This window comes from Dunckerocampus dactyliophorus, chromosome 21 (genome assembly GCF_027744805.1).
Source record: "Dunckerocampus dactyliophorus isolate RoL2022-P2 chromosome 21, RoL_Ddac_1.1, whole genome shotgun sequence".
Taxonomy (NCBI): Eukaryota; Metazoa; Chordata; class Actinopteri; order Syngnathiformes; family Syngnathidae; genus Dunckerocampus; species Dunckerocampus dactyliophorus.
In genome coordinates, this window is record NC_072839.1 from 13818892 (window position 1) to 13837549 (window position 18658).

The window sequence follows — 18658 nt, forward strand, 5'->3', positions numbered from 1 at the left end:
ACACTTATTTGGAATATTATTACTTATGAATAGTGGCTGTTAAAGTTGTTTGTTTTTAAATTATGATGGAAGAAAAGAGCAGGGTTCCTACAGATTTAATATTGAATGCCGCGGAACCCGAGGCATTCCCAGGCCAGTTGAGAGACATATTCTCTCCAATGTGTCCTTGGTCTTCCCTGAGGCCTCCTGCCATTCGGACATGCCCTGAACACCTTCCCAGGGAGGCGTCCAGAAGCCATCTTACCAGATGCCTGAGATAATGCCACCTCATCTGGCTCCTCTCAGTTTGGAGGAGCAGTGGTTCTACTTCCAGTTTCTCCGGGATGATAGTGCTTCTTATTGTATCTCTAAAGGTAGAGCCCAGCCACACAACGGAGAAAACTCGTTTTGGCCACTTATACCCGTGATCTTGTCCTTTCGGTCACTACCCCAAGCTCATGACCATAGGTAAAGGTAGGAATGTAGATCGACCAGTAAATTGAGAGTTTTGCCTTTCGGCTCAGCTCCCTCTTCACCACAATGGACCGATGCAGAGTCAATGCACACGCCGCACCAGTCTCGCATTCCACCCTAAGGTACTTAAACTCCTCCACTTGGGGTAGGAGCTCACCCCCGACCATAGATGGCACTTTGGAGATTATAGCTAGGTAATGTAGCTCATACAAATAAAGATGAAACCCAGATACATTGTCGGACAATGCCTCAAGAGGTGGTGGTGACCAGACAAAAGTGCTTTTTCCCCTGCATGTGACTCACTACCGCTGCCACCACACCAATGTTGGAGATGTCAAAAGACTTAACACAAAGTCTGCATTTGGCTTTTTGTGTCCATTTGGGATCTCTGCTGAACTAGTCTTTATATTTGGACTTTTTAAGCCACTCATCAGAAAATTGCCCATTATGAGTTCCATCAAAGATGGGGACAGAATGTGTGTGGACATCACCTGTCCGCTGAAGGTGAAACTTGACATCTGGGTGGGCCTTAAAATGAGTTGGAGGAGGATAAGAGCAGAGGGATGGCCATTCAACTTGCCAAACTTCCTAAATCTTTTCCGGGATGCTTTGCCTACTATGCAAACATCTTAGCTGCCTTAGCAAGCGCCTTAGAAAAACAGATCGATGCATTTCCTTTTTTTTTTTTTTTTATTATTCATAATTTTATCTTTTAGAAAACAGAAGAGTGGTAACAGTCTGAAAACATTTTTCCATGGCTTTCCATACTTTTCCAGACAAATCAAATTCCATACTTTTCATACTTGCTTAGGAACCCTGAAAGAAAGAAAACATTTTCTCTTGTGTCCTTGATGAGTGAGTTGGGTTAACATCTCATCTATCAAGTATGCACAAGCAGCCTTCATTTGAAGAGTTTCGATTTGATGAATTATCCAGCAAACAAATTTCAAAGCACGCAACTTTGAAAGAGTGAAGGATTTGACAGCACTTCACTTTTAAAAACAAATAAAAGAGGATGTTGGGTTTAGCATGTGACACAGATGGCTATTTTTTTCAGGTCCCCAGGCACACACTGGCAGCTTCTTTCCTCCGTCAAGACATTTCTGCCTTCTTTCAACACTCTGCACTATTTTGAGACCGGGAGTTGTGTTTTGAGAACTTTTTTGTCCATGAATCTATGCCGCCGCCATATCTGCTTTTCACAGACAAGGTCTCTACGGAGGACAGATCTTTTCTTCTCCCTCTGCGCCTCCTCAAACTGTCGTCTAGTCTTCCCAGTTTCCCTCCCTGAAGGCCGACAAGAACACATTTCACTCATCTGTGGGGGACCCAGCATGAACTCACTTTGTTGTTCTGGTCATGTACTGGCCGCCTTGCTTTAACGTGACGTTTGTTTATCAATCCAAAGCAGGATCTGTCCTGCATGTTATGCATGCAGCAACTCAACATTTAGCCATTTTAGAACTTCTTTGTGTTCTTATCACACCCTAAGGTTGCTGTAAAGATGACTCGCGGCAAGCTCCTGCTAGACGCTGCATATTTCAGCAATGCCACTTTGAAGGAGCATAAGTGCAATGGAAAAGCTAACCAAGCCAGAAAGGTTCTCTCCTGCGGGCTGAATAGCTAAATCCTGACACTTAAGCATCTTGCCAACAGTTTTCAGAGTTTTCAGAATTATATCCAGTGGCAAATTCCCTCTCGAGGACACTTCCGGAAAATGGCATCAGGTTAAACCCACATTTACTGTCTCCTCTGGGTGCGTTTAAAGTAGGAGGAAACATGTTACAGGTCACTTGGCAGGCCAACCATGATCGCATGCGACTCGCCAGGTAGCAAGATGACAAACAAACTGAACGTCGCCTTCCCGCGAGGCTGGAGCCTCTGTTTGGCCTCACGCTGCAAGTCGTTGTGCCGAGGCTAGTGCGACATGACAGGCTGCGCACAGCGAGGTGGACAGTGACGAATGGCGGGGGAAAATGTCGCCTCGCAGAGACAGAAAAGGCGTCGGTATCCAACAGCCAGTGACCACACTGTTTACAGACATGAGACATGTAGCCAGAAATCACCATCATTATGTCTTCCCTGATTCCTCCATGGTGGATTTAGTAGGAAAAGTAGTAGACCTTGTTTGATTGGTCAGACCTCATACTGCATATCAAAGCAATGACAACACCTGTATGTGAACTGGACTACAGCAATGCTTCTCAAATAGTGGAGGACTTTCAATATGAGTGCACACCTGCACAAATTTGTTGTACTCAGCATGCTATTTGACTCTTGAATACGCTTGTATGCTTCACTGCTCTCAGTTTCCAGTTCAGTCTGTACAGTACAGATAAATAGATATCAGTTTCTCAATAGTATTTCAAATCAGGAGGGCACAACAACATTTTAGTCCCCCGCTGGGGGCATGACCGACAATAATTGACAACTACTGGATTACAGTAATCCCTCATTTATCGCGATTAATTGGTTCCATACCTGACCTTGATAAGTGAATTATGGCCACGTGGGATTCCTAGCCTGTGTAGGACCTTTTAAATTTTTTAAAACACTATTAGAGCCGTCTAGACATGAAATAACACCCCTATAGTCACCTTTACACTCGTATTACCCAATATATAAATGTGTTCCCTCGGGGAGCAGAGTGAGTGGCGGACAGGAAGTGACATTGGGGGTTCAGAGTTTAGTTTTAACTTGCCATGGGTTACGGCCATAACAGTAGCCAGTGTTTTTATTTGGGATTATTGTGCCTGTTGAGAGCATTCAAACCTGCAATAAACACGAACGTGCCTTTTGAATGCCTTATATTTGTATTTTAGTTTTAATAATAGGCCATATTCAACCATGAAACACCATGATTTATTTTTGATAAAGTGGCTTGGAAAAACTTACGTAGAAAATTATGTAGAAACGATACACCGCCATCCCTTGTTTATCGTGGTTAATTGCTTCCAGACCCAACCGCGGGAAGTGAATTTCTGCCAAGTAGGACTCAATGAATGGAATATTTTTGTCGTTAGAGAATATAAAATGTGTTGATGAGTTTCTAAATACGGGTTTTAACATTATTAGAGCCTTCTAGACATGGAATAACAACCCTTCACAACTTAAAATGTTTCAGAGTTGCCGAAAACGTACCACTTCATAACTTGTCTTTCAATACCTTTTGACTAATAGGCCGCAGTCAACCATGAAAGCCATCATTTCTTGATTAAAAAAAAAATTTAAAAAATGCAATATAGTCAGGAAGCGATATTCAAATTGCCATATCGCGAGGGCGTCTGTATGTGAATTATGTAGAAACAATACATTACATATGTCTTCCCATTTGTCTGTTCATTAGAAGCATTCACAGACAAAATACATACATTCTTGTTTTCCCAAATATATTATTAGCATATCCTTAAGTCACATGTTTTCTGTTCAAACACATCCACAGAGGAGCAGCTTTAAGGGGATGAAGATGATCCCTTTGAGCGAATTAAACGACATATTGTAATCCCAACATCTGGAAGACAAAAATCCTTTGGATCATTGTTCCTGCGGGCGCTTTGTAAAGAAACAAATTATTGTGGGTCCAACCGCGAATCAAATTTAGCGGTTTAACGTGAGCTCCTGAGCGTCGTGTTCATGTTTCACAATGTGAAAGGAGACATTAAATATTTATATTTTACATATTTGTTTTCCAGCCAGTGATGACAAAGTGGAGGGTTGAGTGTCTCCAGCAGCACAAGCCATCATCACCCGAATACGGCTGGTACCACACAGTCTCTTAATCTATATGAGGAACGCTATTGATCTACAAAGAGTCATAAACCACCTCTATTGGAAAACCTTTAGATACCATAAGGGCTACGTCTTAGCAAGAAAACATACACAAATAAAAACAATCAGACCGTGAAAGTGACCAGAGAAAGTATGAAATGCCTTTTGCCCAAGTGAAGGCTGTTTTTGTGTTGAGAATCCTGCCGCATGTCAATGGTGGTATCTGCCCGTCAAAGTGTGGCTATTCTGGCAGATTACGACTTGGAGGCATTGTAGTGTGATTCCTTGCGTGACTGGGGTCAACCCCAGGCAGACAGGTGTCAGGAGGACCAACAGGTCCCATGTGGGTAGAGGTCCACCACGGATGGCCTCGGGGCTCCTGTGTGACAGGAAGGAGGAGGCGATATGATGAATACTGATGATGCAGGGCACCAGCAGGTGGTCAAGACAGGAAGAAATTGCAGCTTTTTAAAAAGAATTTGAAGGCGTCACAGCGCCCTGTTGTGCACCATTTAAAACGCACGTCAGGTGCGTGTTGAGTGTTTTTAATTAGTGCAGGCATGCAGCGAGGACACCGTGGTGAGGCTTATCAGCTGGATGCAGCCGGATACAGCATATTTATCATGGCTGCTCACATCTCGATAAGGTGTTTCTTTTCGGCCATGCGTGTATTCAAATCAGGCAGATTGTCCTGGCCGGCTGAGTGAAGTGAGTCACCGCCCACCCCCACCACCCTTTACCTCGCCTGTGTCAAGAACCTCTCACCCCATCAGGACACAGCAGATTAGGTGTAAGATGTTTTTTGATTATAGGTGGCGGTGCGCTCTATTTGGAAGGTCATGGGTTGGGCAGCCCGTGCGGCATTTGGCGTGAAGAGTCCTCGAGCTCACAGAGGAGCCGGAGGCACTCCGAGAGGTGTGAACGTGGGAGTGATTTTCAGGGAAGGCAGATTGGATTTCTAGTTGCGCCTGCATCCTCCAAAAGATAAAAGTGCTGTGAGGGAATAAATGTTGTTGCTGGTTCAATCAAACCAGCACATTGCTGCTGGGTCGTCACTGTTTTCAGCCGTACCACGCAGTATTGTGATGTTTTCTTTGTCAAACCTGGACCAAAATGACTGATCAGGTCATTACACGCAGGCAGATATGTGTGTTCAGGGGGAATCTCTGGGATATTGTGGTTCATTGTTATCCAAGGTTTAAATCTGACTTGAATCAATTCGCAGTTGAACCTTGTGAGCTCCAGGTAGGGTGTTTCCGATGTTCCAGTCGTCTTGAATGCAGCATCACCCTTCCATTCCACACTGTGGTGAACTCAACTGGACAACTAATTTAATCGTAGCGACAATGAGCATCACTCTTGACCATACAGGTCCACAGACAAACCCTGTCATTATAGCCGCCCACACAGCCATTACCTTTGTGTCGCTGCGATTAAATCCAGGCAACTCCACAGTGTACATCTACTTTGGTGAGTCACAGAAATGGAGGAATGAATTCCAACGGGTGATTTTCCAGAGTTGAGACAGCTTGTTGTGTTCTCCCTGCAGGGCATGAACTCTTCAGGGAATCATTTATTTAGCAGCCACCATGGCTCACTGTGCACCTTCACTCTCATGGTGGTCAGACGCTGCAGCAGGAAGTCAGTTTGCAAACTTCCTTCTCGACAAGTTTGGCCATATCTGACTGCCTTCGAGGTCAGTTCAGCTTTGCTCTGCTTGGTAGTCTTAGTGCTGCAAAAGTAAGTCGAAAAACCTCCAGATTGGCATTTTTTTTCCTCTCAAAGCCACCGGTGTATAAATTGTTTAAGTTGAGCTGTATATTTCATAGTCCATCACAACAGGGCCTCTTATTGCTCGTCATTTATTAAGTGCAGGCTAGAGCGGCGCCCCTGGCAGTTGCGGCCAATGCCAAGTTACAGCGCTCTGCCCTCAGGCGAGTGAACTAAACACAAATATGCACTCAGTGAAAAAGGTGATGGGAACAAGACAGACATTTTAACACTTTCTCGGACGGGCACTCACATTTGCACTTGAAGACAAGTCCATCTGAGATATTTTGCCTTTTTGCATGCGCAATAATTGGGTTATTTTTCTCCACAACATGTGAGGGTAGCAGTGAAGGCTCTGGAGTCAAAGCTAAGCCTTGTTACCTCAGCCAAACATGCAAACTTGATTACTATTTGTTGATTATTATCATTTACTATTTTGTTTGTTTTATTTCACGGCTTCACTCTGTCACCTTTTTTTCAAAAATATATTAATAAATAAATCCTGCTGTTTCGTGGTTTAATATGGCCTACTACTTGTCAAAAGGCATAATAATGGCCAACAGGGGCTGACACTCAACTCTGAAGCCCCAACGTCATTTCCTGTCTGCCCGTCACGAACACATTTACAGCAACACACAAGCATGAATGTCTGAAATGTCTTATTTACTGTAGTCTGTTTGTCTACTATATTGGGTAATAGGAGTGTAAAGGTGACAATAGGGGTTCTATTTCACATCTAGAGCCAATAATGTTAAAAAGCGTATTTAGAAGGTCATACACACGTTTTCTACGCACTACTGTAACCATTAAAATACTTGATTTATGAATAAAGAATTCTACTTTGCGGAAATTCATTTATCGCGGTCAGGTGTGGAACCAGTTCACCGCGATAAACGAGGGATTACTGTACACTAAATCAAAAGAGCTAAAAGGTGCTCATGTGACCTTGTCAGGTGATGTTGCTGCCATCTGGAGCACTGCACTGGTGAGATCGCAGTGGCACCCAATCAAAGCACCTTTGTCGTACAGATAAAGCGAGCGATGGAAAAAGTGGTTCGAAATGCTGGCAAAAAGACGACGACGTCCAACCAGCTAGCTCTTAGGCATATTAATTTTAAAAGGACATGCTTTCTGTAAGCTTGGGACGAGGCTGTTGACTGAAAAACTGTGGCGTTCAATGACCAAAAACACACACGCATTTGAGCTGTGCGTGACACCACGCGCCATGTTTATTATAAGTGTTCTTTTTTTTTTTTTTTGGATTCCCACGACCTGTTGCTGACTTGAAGCCCGAGGGAAGCGTTGGCACTGCAACATTTTCTGTGATTTTACACTTCACTTGGCCGCGTAGCTAACAGCGAGATAAAATAAAAAGGAAGAGGGAAAAAAAAACAAAAAAAACAGCTAACATCTGTCTGAGGCGTGGGAGTGTGTTTCACACCTCGCACTTCGGCTGCCTCAAAGGACAACAAGCCCACGAGGGGACGCCTGGATAATTACGATATAAATCGCGCTGGCAAGATGGCACATGAGAAGTACTGGGAAATATGAAAGAGCGCCGTGTGTTTTTTTTCCTTTTAGGCCCGGGATATCGGTGCATCATGTGGGACAAAGCGGAAATGAAGATTAATGGAGGATAAATGGAGGGATCGGACTGTTGCCTGGCCGTGCGAGGGATTCAAGGAGAAGTAGGAGCCATGAGCTGCCCTGTCCTCTGTCTGAGATCTAATGTCATTAGTCTGCCTTGTGAGAGAGAAATACAAAGCATCTATTTGCGTGTAAAAAAAAAAAAAAGGTCACAATCAGCTCTAAGTACAATGCACAGTTCCACACCGCTGCAAAGCACAAGCACAATCATGCAACCGATGTTCCCCGTCGTTTAAGTGTCTGAGCATACACACAAATAACCTGAGCATCCCTTGGGCCTCTGTGCGTGCCATCAGACGTGCACACTGTAGTACCACAACTGTCCAAAACCTGAGAACTGAGGAAGTGCAACTTCCATTCTGTCGTATTTTGTGTATGACTGCAAACAGACGGCAAGGAGGATTCCACAATGTAGCTTTCTTTATTCCCAACCTTGGGCAAAACAAGTCATGGCTCATACAATTAACCATCTGAATCTAGTGGATGATTTCATTTTCATTTCTTTTCTGGTTTACCATTTATTTTGTTAATTACGTATAATTGAATTTCCTTATTTGGCATTCACTTTGTGTTAGCAGCCTGTTGTGGCTCTATTTCATCCTGGAAATGTACTGGAAATTAATGCCATATTTGTTGAATGTGTTTACTTTGGTTTAAATAAAAGTAAAATAAAATAAAAAAAGCATCTCAACCACACTTCGGCAACACAAACCCAGCGTAACTCTGGTATGACCTTTCTCATTCAAAAAAGACAAAAATCCCACCCGGTTTCACGCTTTGTTCTTCTGTTTGCACATACTCCGATAGCCAGTCCGCCTTTTTTAACTTTGGCTTGATGAGTGGATGTGGTACTGCCCCGTCGTTTCGACCTAAAGGCGGGGTTAGCATGTAGCTCTGCGAGACAGCGGCATGTACGACGCAACAAGCTATTACTGAATTGATTGGCTGCGTAAGTAAATACGTGCAAAGGGGATCTTATAATTGGCTGGACAGTGTTGGTCATTGTGTAATATGCTGTTACCTCTGGTCGCCTGTCACTCACTGAGTTGCAAAGCAAAATGGTACAGAATGAATTGTCATTGTCGTTATGTGTAAAGGATGTATAGGCCGCACAGTGGCCGAGTGGTTAGCATGTTGGCCACACAGTCAGGAGGTCAAAGTCAGGCCTCGCCCAAAGTCAGGTGGGATAGGCTCCAGCAAACCCCCAGGACCCTAATTAGGGCGGCGTAGAATAAGCAGCATAGAAAATGGATGGATGGATGTTAAGTGCATTTCATTTACTGCATTTTGTGTGCTGCATGGATTTGCTGATTTGCTGCAATTTTTCCCCATATGAAACCATGTAAATCCAATTAATCTGTTACGAACACCCAAAAATGTTGACACAAAACACTTTCTTATTGTTTAAATAATAGCAACTATTCGAAATGACGACTGAAAGGTATAAATGAACTAGCATTCCTTTTACCTTGATTGAAGACGTGATTGTTCTGTTCGGGGTTCTTTTATAAAAATGTCTCTCTATTATATCAGTCACATTCAATCCCAACTTGTAGCCATACGCGTGAAGTCTGAGCACTAAAAATGTCTCTCTCACGAGCATTAAATATTTCTGGAGAGCGCTCGGCATCAGCCCTCCCACTCGCCTTGGCCAAATAAAGCTCTCACAGTCAACTCCGGAGGCAATTTCCTACTCGCAGTCAGTATTTTGTGCTGAACACTCTGACAGTGACACATTGGCTAACACGGTGTCAGCAGCATTAAGGGCGCAGTGCAGCGTGGCGCGCTCACTTGACGTAGCGGCTTTAATCGAGACCCTAAATGAAGGTAGATGGTGTTCCAGACACCGCTAATGATCAGGCTACTCGGCAATAAACCGACGCAATTAAATGCTTGACACCAGTAAGACAAACTAAGTAAGAATTCACCATGCTCTTATTTAAAATCCAGCATGCAGCCAGGAATAGACTTCGCTGACTGCATGCACTTATTTAGCTTGTATAGTGCCACTTAGTGTGAGTTCATTGGGGACTTTTACTTACCTGGTAATAGTTGTCTCCCCGCCTCTTGACTTATGACACCTTGGACAGGCTCCGCCTCGCTGGCATCAAGCAAAGCATAGCCAATCGAGATGATGGATAGATGAACAGTGCTTCTGAAACACAAACACGGCATTTATATTTGACTGCTGATGTCATAGCACCCTTAAAAGTATATGAATTATATTGGCCAACATGCTTACATCATGTTTACATTTGCACAATTCAGCAAGTCCAAATAAGAGTAGGAAGAAGCAGAGCTTATGTAATCCTACCCCTTCCCCATATCTCAGCAATTACCAATAGTTTGTTCACTGCCTGTGTTTAAACATTAATAGTATGGAAGCTCGTTTCCAGCATGGAAAAATATATATACTGTATATATATCCCAATGGTAAGTCATAATAATGAGATTAAAAAGTCGAAATTATGAGATACAAACTGTGCATGTGCCGAGTGCCATGTGACGAAGGTTCCAGTGAAGGTGGCGGCACATGCACACCTTGTATCTCATAATGTCAACTTTTTACCTCATAATCATGACTTTTCATCTCATGATTTTGACCTGAAGTATGACTTACCCTTGGGATATAAATAAGAAAATAAAAATAAAACAAAAAAATGAAAAACAAAATAAAATAAAGATAACTAATGAATACAGGTGTTAAATGTACAATACAGACAACTTATTAAGTAATGACAAATGAATGAAGTCAGGATAAATGGTAGACTGTAGGGTTCTCAGCTATCATTCTTCTTACAAAGACTCACTGGGCGCTTCATTAGGTACACCGGTCCCATGCAGCAACATTCAACAAGAATCATGCGGAATAACGTATTTTTTTAAAAATCACATTAACAGCATTCGTCGAGTGGTCGAGGCAAAGGAAAAGTATATATACACTGAGCTCAACTATTAAGAAGTAAGATGAATTTACATTTTAAGAGACATTAAATTATTGTTTAAAAAACACTGCATGTGCTCCTCATTGAAAGAGAGTGCTTCTGTACACAATATCTGCATATTGCTTGTATCCTCTTACTTTCCAAAGCCTCCTGATGTGATGAAAATTGGCAACGTTTAACGCAGCGTATGTGGATTTGTGCAGAGCAATTCCCATGCTAAGCAATAGTGTGTAAACTGTGCTAACACTGGACAGACAAACTATGGGATAAGATATTTTACACACAGAATGTCCTTGTGTTACAATGTTTTGTAGTATGTATGCACTCCCATAAACAAACAACGGAAGAATACATGTATGCATCACTACACTGAGGAAGGACGTTTGCTTCTTTTGAGTTAACTTTTTAAAAAAACTCAAGGCTGACTCTTCTGACAGAAATGCTTCACAGAAAGTTAGTGAAAAGCGACGGGAAAATAGACATGGTAAACTGCTCAGATAAGAGAAAAATGCTGATCAACATTGGCTTCATGCCCAGCCAAGCGACTGTGACCATCATCAAGGATAAAGGTGGCATCTTTGGACACATACAAATATTTGCTCCAATGAAATGGTCAGTGACAACTAAGCAGCATAGTAATCTTTCTCCTCCAAATAAACCTGTGTTTTCTTCCATTGCAACGCCCCTTCCAGTGTGCAAGACAATCACAGGGTTAAAAGTACAGTCAAACTTGTCTATAGCGGCCAGTAGAGGGAGTCTGCAAAAGTGGCCGCTATAGACAGGTGGCCTCTACAAACAGGTTGGCGTCCAGTTTGAATGTTGACCAGTAGAGGGAAAAAAAAAACAAAAAAAAAGGGGGGGAAAAAAAATAATAATGTTGACCGGTAGAGGGCACTGCGGACTGCGGATAAAAGTTGTACAGCACTACTCGGCTTGTTATTATCATGGTTCATGGTTTTAATTCATCCTGAACATGCATGAGTCAAACAGTAGCACATCACAGCGTACAATTCACAATTTTGCATGTCCAAAAAGGAGTAGGAAGAAGCAAAGCTTATTTAATCCTACCCCTCATCAGTTTCACATCAGTTGCAATACATTTATTCACCTCTTATTCTTCCAAGTGTACTTTGTAGGTCTACATGACAATGTAGTGCAATCATAGCCAAGGTTTTTACTTACTAAAAGGAAGCTAGAGGCTTAATAATAACTGATAGAATATATCCTCGACCCACAGAACAAAGCTGTGCTAGTAATGTCTTACGCTTGTTTTAATATTTTACTTTTTACAGCTTTAGTTCATCAGGAAGTGACAGGAAGTGACGGTGGCCGTCCCGAGCAGGAGAGCTCGGCTCAATGCTCGCTGTGAGTTTCGAGAGAATTGGGAAGTGTGTTTATGTTGGCGTGGATGTAAAGTCCTGCAGTGTTCTCCGCTCTTAATAAAGCCATTAAAGTGCATCGGCGACGTGAGTCTCTCCTTCCCCACAACAAGCGGCATTACAGTATTGACCAGTGCACACCAGGAAATAAACGGTGTCAGGCATTGCCGGGACAACTATGTAGTGGGGCTTGTTTAACCTTTGCCTTGTGGGCAAGCAGGAAGGAGAGATGATGCTGAGAGATGTGTGTGTTCTGAGCTGCTGTCTGGTGGCCGCGTTCAATAAATAAAGTTGGCAGAAGCAACAGGAGAAGTTTCCTTCTTTGCTTCGGAGCTGGATAACACTGACAAGTTAACAGACTAGTAGCGAACGGAAAAGAAGACGGCTTTTTTTGTGCCGAATACAGAAGATGAGGACTTTGATGGATTTGTGGATGAGGATTGATGAAAAATAACGTGAGTACATTCTAAAATACTTCAATTAAGTACAACCGAACTCAGTTTTGCTCCCGCTGCGTATGTTTTTTTTTATTGTAGCGTCGCTGGGAGCACGTCCTGTTCACAGCCTACTTTGCGGTAATGTTTTGGTGCAAATGCTCTTAAAGTTACATGTTTGACCAGGAAATAGCAAGCTCAAAAGAAGACGGCTTTTTTTATGTGGAACAACTGACAGTTTGTGTGGATCTTGTGAATGATTGTGACTGAGCTAGGACTCAGTAATTAAAGTCTACACACGACGGCTTCATTGATTGAAAAACAAAACTTTTTCGTGCATGAAGCTTCTACTTGAGTCGGTAATTTGGCCGCTATATGCGGTCAGATATTGACCAAGGGAGACAAAATGGGTGGCTGCTGGCCGTGTTGGACAGGTGACTGCTATACACAGGGTCTATAACATGTAAATTTGCTGCGGGGGATTTTTCAGTGGCTGCTATAGGCAGGTGGCCGTTCTATAAAGTTGGCCGCTAAGACAGGTTTGACTGTAATAGAATAAGCCAGAATGCCGTCGGAATTAAAAATCCTGGTTTATTCAAAGTGCATTCCAAATGTTAGCGCCCATTCTTGTGGCCAAGCTGTCGCTGAAGCGTCGCCTTATTCACAACACTTACTACGCCAAGGAAAAAAGAAGTTTAGCGTGACGAGGGCTGAAGGAATTGCCATCCATGTGTTCTGCGTATAGTGTGAGTGACTTTGTAGTTAATTTAGGTATTGTTAAGGTTTAAGTTCCAACTTACATTGCCATCATAGGAAAGGACGCAGGACCTTCTGTATATACCAGCCATCACCAAATGGCAGATCTCTGTCCAGATCCGGACCCAGTGATGGCCCTTTACAGACCTGTGACCAATTAAAGTGAATGAGAAATTTTAACGTAATATCATGCTCGTGGACCGATCGCAGCGGCAGTTTGCGGGCATAATTACTTCAGTTATTACGGTTACATGACAGCAAATGTGGTGACATCAATCAAAAAGAGCCAATGAAATTGTTTACTTGCCAAGCGAATGAGAACCATGGCTTGCTCAAAAGTAAGAACATTTGATTGAGAAAACCAGACAATTAAAAGGGAATGGATGGACCAAAATGTGTTAATTCTTACAGAATCCAGTGCCAAACCATCCCATCTCATATGCTCTGAAACTGTAGCTGCTCAAAAGTGCAAATATGACACAACATTACCTGACAAAACACACATCATTTGAGGGGAAGTATCCATCAGCCTATTGTGTTCAATCATTGTTTGTACAGTCAAACTTTGTATATTTTGAGTAATGTGGCCGGTCTTCTTTTAAATGCAATTTAAGTGCCAAAATAATTGCGTTGTAGAGTGATGTGCAGGGTTTCATCACATTTGATATTCATATATTGAGTTAGTCTGTTTGATGCAATTTAAGGCAAAATAAAGTTCGGACCTTCAATGTGAAAAAAAAAACCCTGCATAAACGGACCATACTCAATTTTAATTGAAGTCCCCCGGTATAGAGTATATTAACGCCTCTCAGAGTGTAAATCAAATCTGAGCGCAAACTGTCAGTAACTGCTGAGACATGGAGACAAGGTAGCAAAGGCTTCTTTCAACTCCTACATGTTGAACTGTGCAAGCGTATATGTGATGTTCCTTAATGTAGCTTTTGTTAGGCATGTTTAAAATAAAGTAAACCGTGACCATTATTCTCTTTCAAAAGGCACATTCTGTGAAGCAGTGCTTGTATTGGAGTTTATTAGATTGAGTAGCCAATGGAGTGACAGGTGAGTCCATGCTAGCAAATTGCATATGTGAAGTTTACAGCAGCGTTTGCATCTTTGCAACACGTGCTGAAGCCATTGTTCCATTATGTGCCCATAATGTGCAACAGAAACATTACAGTATTGTTGCTATTGTGTCTAAGGAAACCTTTGTGGATATTTAACCTGGGGCCGTGAGGAACGTGATGACTGCGCTGCGGACAAACATGTGATGTGAGGCTTGTTTTGTTGTTCTCTCTGATAACTCACAATAATGTTGTTTTTTTTCCCTCCTGGCAGCTCTCACCCCGCTGGATTGATGGTTTGAGCCTGTGGGAACATGGCGGAGATAACAGTGATTATACACTCAAGAGAGCGGCCACCCGGTTTCACCCGCATCGCTGGCAGGCAGCCCACCATCACAAAGACGCTGGCAGTGCACGGGATGGAGTGCGCTCGCATCAGCGTAGGAGTCAGAAACACAGAAACTGATGTGAGGGATCTGGGGGTTTTTTTGTTTCCGCATTGATTTAGGAATGCTGAGGCGTGCGGAATTGGACAAGAGCAGGTCAAATAATTCCTGTTCTTTAGCGCAGCGGCTAATCAAAAAGCAGCTGGAGTGGATCAACAGCTGAAGAAGCACAATTGCAAGGAAATGCAACATTACAAAAACAAGATAACACACATAAAAGCTTGGCAATGATACTCACACAAGGCTGATGGATGCCCTTCTGCAGCCCCCTCGTCAACACCTCAGGGCAGCTGGCTGTCACTTATTAGGCTCCTATTTAAATGAGGAAGTGTTTAATGAACTTGTAAAAGGTCACCAGCATATAAAAACTTCATAGACTCACCAGTCAAATGATGATGTGGTGCAAAGTGGTGCTGCTTAATGAACTCTGGCCTGCAGATTGAGGACCACTAAAAGGCGTGTTATGGTCCATGCTTACAGCTCTTGCTTTAAGCACGTCTGTCAAAACAGGAGCATATTGCATTCAAGCTTTGGTGATGATGATGAGAGGACAGGGCTATTCCATTAAAAGCTAAAAGCTTCATTAGCACATGAATATTAAACAGAAGTACACTTGTAATCATGCACAGATGTATTTGACATTGATTTACATGTATTTCATGTAGAGACGTGTTAAACATTACTAAAATAATATGCACATTTCAAATCATACCTACTGACATTTGCATTACAATATACGGGAAGTGTTCCGGGAAATTCTGAACTTGCACAGGGATTTCCACCTGCAAAGACAAGATTTTGGGAGGGTGCCATGTTAAAATAATCATGTTATTTTAGTAGTCTAGTCTAGTAGTCTAGTAGTTTAGTATGGATAATGTTGAGCTGTACAGTACTAGTTTCATGCTCATACTCTGCAACAAATGCATTATCCGTAACAATCAATCAATCAAAGTTTATTTATATAGCGCTTCACAATAGCCCACGGGCTATCAAAGTGCTTTACAGTAAGACGATACATAAGAACACAGCATAAAAACAGAACATGAACACAAAGTAAACACAGAATAAAAACTCTATAAGAAAATGCTTCAGTGCTGCAGAGTGCTAAAAGCCTTTAAAAGTACATAAAATGAGAGTCAACATGAACTAAATATGCATAAAATGAACATAAATACAAGACCGCCCTAGTCGGTGTTGAACGCTTGTCTAAATAAGAGTTTTCAATTTCGATTTAAAAAGGCCGACTTCAGTAGTGGTGCGAATATCAGTGGGCAGTTTGTTCCACAGTCTGGGAGCAGCGACGGAGAAACAGCGTTCACCCCACTGTTTGTATTTTGCCCGTGGGACTTCTAACAGAAGCTGTCCCGAGGAACACAGGGCCCTGCCGTGATTGCGGATAGTTAAAAGCTCCGACAGGTACAACGGAGCAAGGCCGTTAATGGCATTAAAAACAAATACTAAAATTTTAAAATCGATTCTAAAACGAACTGGAAGCCAGTGGAGTGATGACAGCACGGGGGTGATGTGCTCACGTCTGGGCGATCCTAAGTTAACACAGGTGTTTATAAAAACAAGCAAACTTGACCCAACAGAATTAAAAACCTCTTTTAAAAACTTGGCTGGGATGACATCTAGGGGACAGTTAGTGGGTTTCATGCCACTAACCACCTTGGTAAGAGACACCAGAGAAATGGTCTGAAACCGCTCAAAAACGGCAGTCTGTGCAGGAGGACCATGTACATCCTCAGAAGACATCCCTGAGCTGCTGATGTTCTGCCTGATAGATGTCACTTTGTCAGAGAACAATGAGACAAACTCTTCACATGTTGTAGTGGTGGCATCAGACAGAATAGTGGGGCGTGGATTAATAACAGAGTCAATGGTTTTAAATAAGAGTCTTGGTTGGTGAGAGCTGTTGGTTATAATGGAGGACAGATATTTGGACTTGGCCTCCTTCAGGGCTCTCTGATAGATGGCCAATCTGTCCCTCAACCAACCCAGGGAAACATGCAATCTGTCTTTTTTCCACCGCCGTTCAGCCTGTCTACATTGTTGTCTGAGCAGCCGGGTGTGGTCATTCAACCAGGGATCAGACTTGGGTTTAGTGGTTTTTGCCGAAAAGGGGCAACAGAGTCCAGAATCTCAGTACATGTAGAATGGAAGGTGGAGAGTAGGCTGTCTGGACAGAGAGGAGGAACCAGCCTAGTGACAGTATGTAGCTGAGAGTCCCTGAAGGCAGCAGCAAACTCTCCAGCTGTTAATGGACTGAAGATGCGGCGTCTGAGGGCTGAAGAAACAGGCTTATTGGCAGGTGGGGGGGGGCAGCAAAGTCAAAGATAATGGGGAGGTGATCAGATATAGCCGTGTCTACAATTTCTCTGAGGGAAACAGAAAGCCCACGAGAGACGACTAGGTCCAGAGTGTGGCCATGGTCATGTGTTGGTGCATTAACAGACTGAGTGAGGCCAAAGGAGTCCAAAAGCTGTTTAAACTCATTAGCCATTTGGTTTGTTGCACAACAAACATGAATATTAAAGTCCCCACAGATCAACAGACTATCAAACTTTGGGATAAAATCAGACAAAAATTCAGAAAATTCCTGTAGAAAGTCCTTATTAAATTTAGGTGGGCAATAAACTGTAGCACACAGCACGGGGCAGATGAAGTCGATCACAAACAGTTGCAGCTCAAAGCTAGAATAATTATTAGCCGTTATTATTCTGCATCTGAAGCTGTCCTTGAATATAGCAGCCAGGCCGGTCGCGGAGTGCTGAGGAAGGAACAGCCGGGTGGGAGGAGCTCCGAGAAGGCGCTGTTCTCCCCTGGTTTCAACCAGGTCTCAGTCAGCAGGAGGAAATCCAGGTCATGAGTCATGAAGAAGTCATTCAGAATAAATGTTTTATTCGTAAGAGATCTGATGTTAATCAGCGCGGTATGAAACGAGCGTCCGTCAGCCAGGTGAGGGAGGCGGCTGAGCGAGCGGAGATTCGCCGGCACACAGCCCCGCTGGGAGATCCGCACGGGCCGACAACACGGAAGCAGCGCCTCGGTGTCATGGAGGACCGGCCGGAGCCATCGATATCTGTGCTCAGTGGAACCCCGCAGATCGTAGCCTCTGTAGTCAGAGGAGGATCCAGCTGGTAGGCGACAGGTATCGTGACGGGAAGACGACAAGTGGGATTTCAGCTTGGTAAGCACTCCTCCATGTCTTCCGCGTTTTCTGCGGCGGTTGTTGCGGGGAAGGCAGCAGGGAAGTCGCAGCACATGTGGAGGTATGGACGCCAGGAAAGGCGGAGGCGACTTTGAATGTCCACCAAAGTGACATAAAGACACGTTCTCCAAAGACTCACGAATATTAAGAAGTGTCAGGTGATCGTACACCTGCAGCGGTGAGACACTCCTTATAGCAAACAGCAGACACAACACGAACAGCGAAAAAAACAGCAGAGGCAGACAGACAGCCAAACACAGGGGCGCCATCTTTCCGTCGTAACAGATACTCACCAGAAGAGTGTGCGACTCATGAACCACACTGAGTCATGTTAATGTGAGCCATCGAATAAACACAGCATAATCTTTTATTCGCTGTTCCATTGTGCTAATTTTAAAAAGTTCTCAATAGCCCATGTGTGATGGGAGAACTTTGAGAGGCACTGGCCGAGATAAAATATTGTATTTTGATGAAATGGGCAATTTTAAATTATCAAACCAAGAATGAAGTTTATTTGTAGTTGTAAAGTAGTAGTAGTAGTAGTAGTAGTAGTAGTAGTAGTAGTAGTAGTACTTTATTAATCCCACAGCAGGGAAATTCACCTGTTACAGCAGCAAGCAAGATACACAAGTAAAGAATGCATAGTGACATAGTGAATACAAAATGGTTCAGGTGTTGTAGAGCCTGATAGCGGTCGGTATGAAGGACCTGCGGAACCTCTCCTTCTTACACCGTGGGTGTAACAGTCTGCTGCTGAAGGAGCTGCCCAGGGAAACAACAGTGTCATG

General features: G+C 43.2%; 1 protein-coding gene across 5 annotated transcripts in view; it reads right to left on the bottom strand.

Annotated features, from left to right (window-relative positions):
- Positions 1-18658, bottom strand: part of LOC129174290 (cadherin-6-like) — a 402680-nt gene that overhangs the window by 140535 nt on the left and 243487 nt on the right. For 3 of the 5 annotated variants that reach the window (XM_054766133.1, XM_054766135.1, XM_054766137.1), the window contains 6 exons: positions 15380-15441; positions 15042-15157; positions 14898-14971; positions 14458-14517; positions 13197-13299; positions 9681-9793 (listed from right to left, as the gene is read on the bottom strand). The gene's annotated coding sequence lies outside the window, so the exon portion shown is untranslated. Of the gene's footprint in view, positions 1-9680; positions 9794-13196; positions 13300-14457; positions 14518-14897; positions 14972-15041; positions 15158-15371; positions 15442-18658 lie in introns of all 5 variants that reach the window. The other 2 variants (XM_054766132.1, XM_054766131.1) reach the window with 1 other exon arrangement.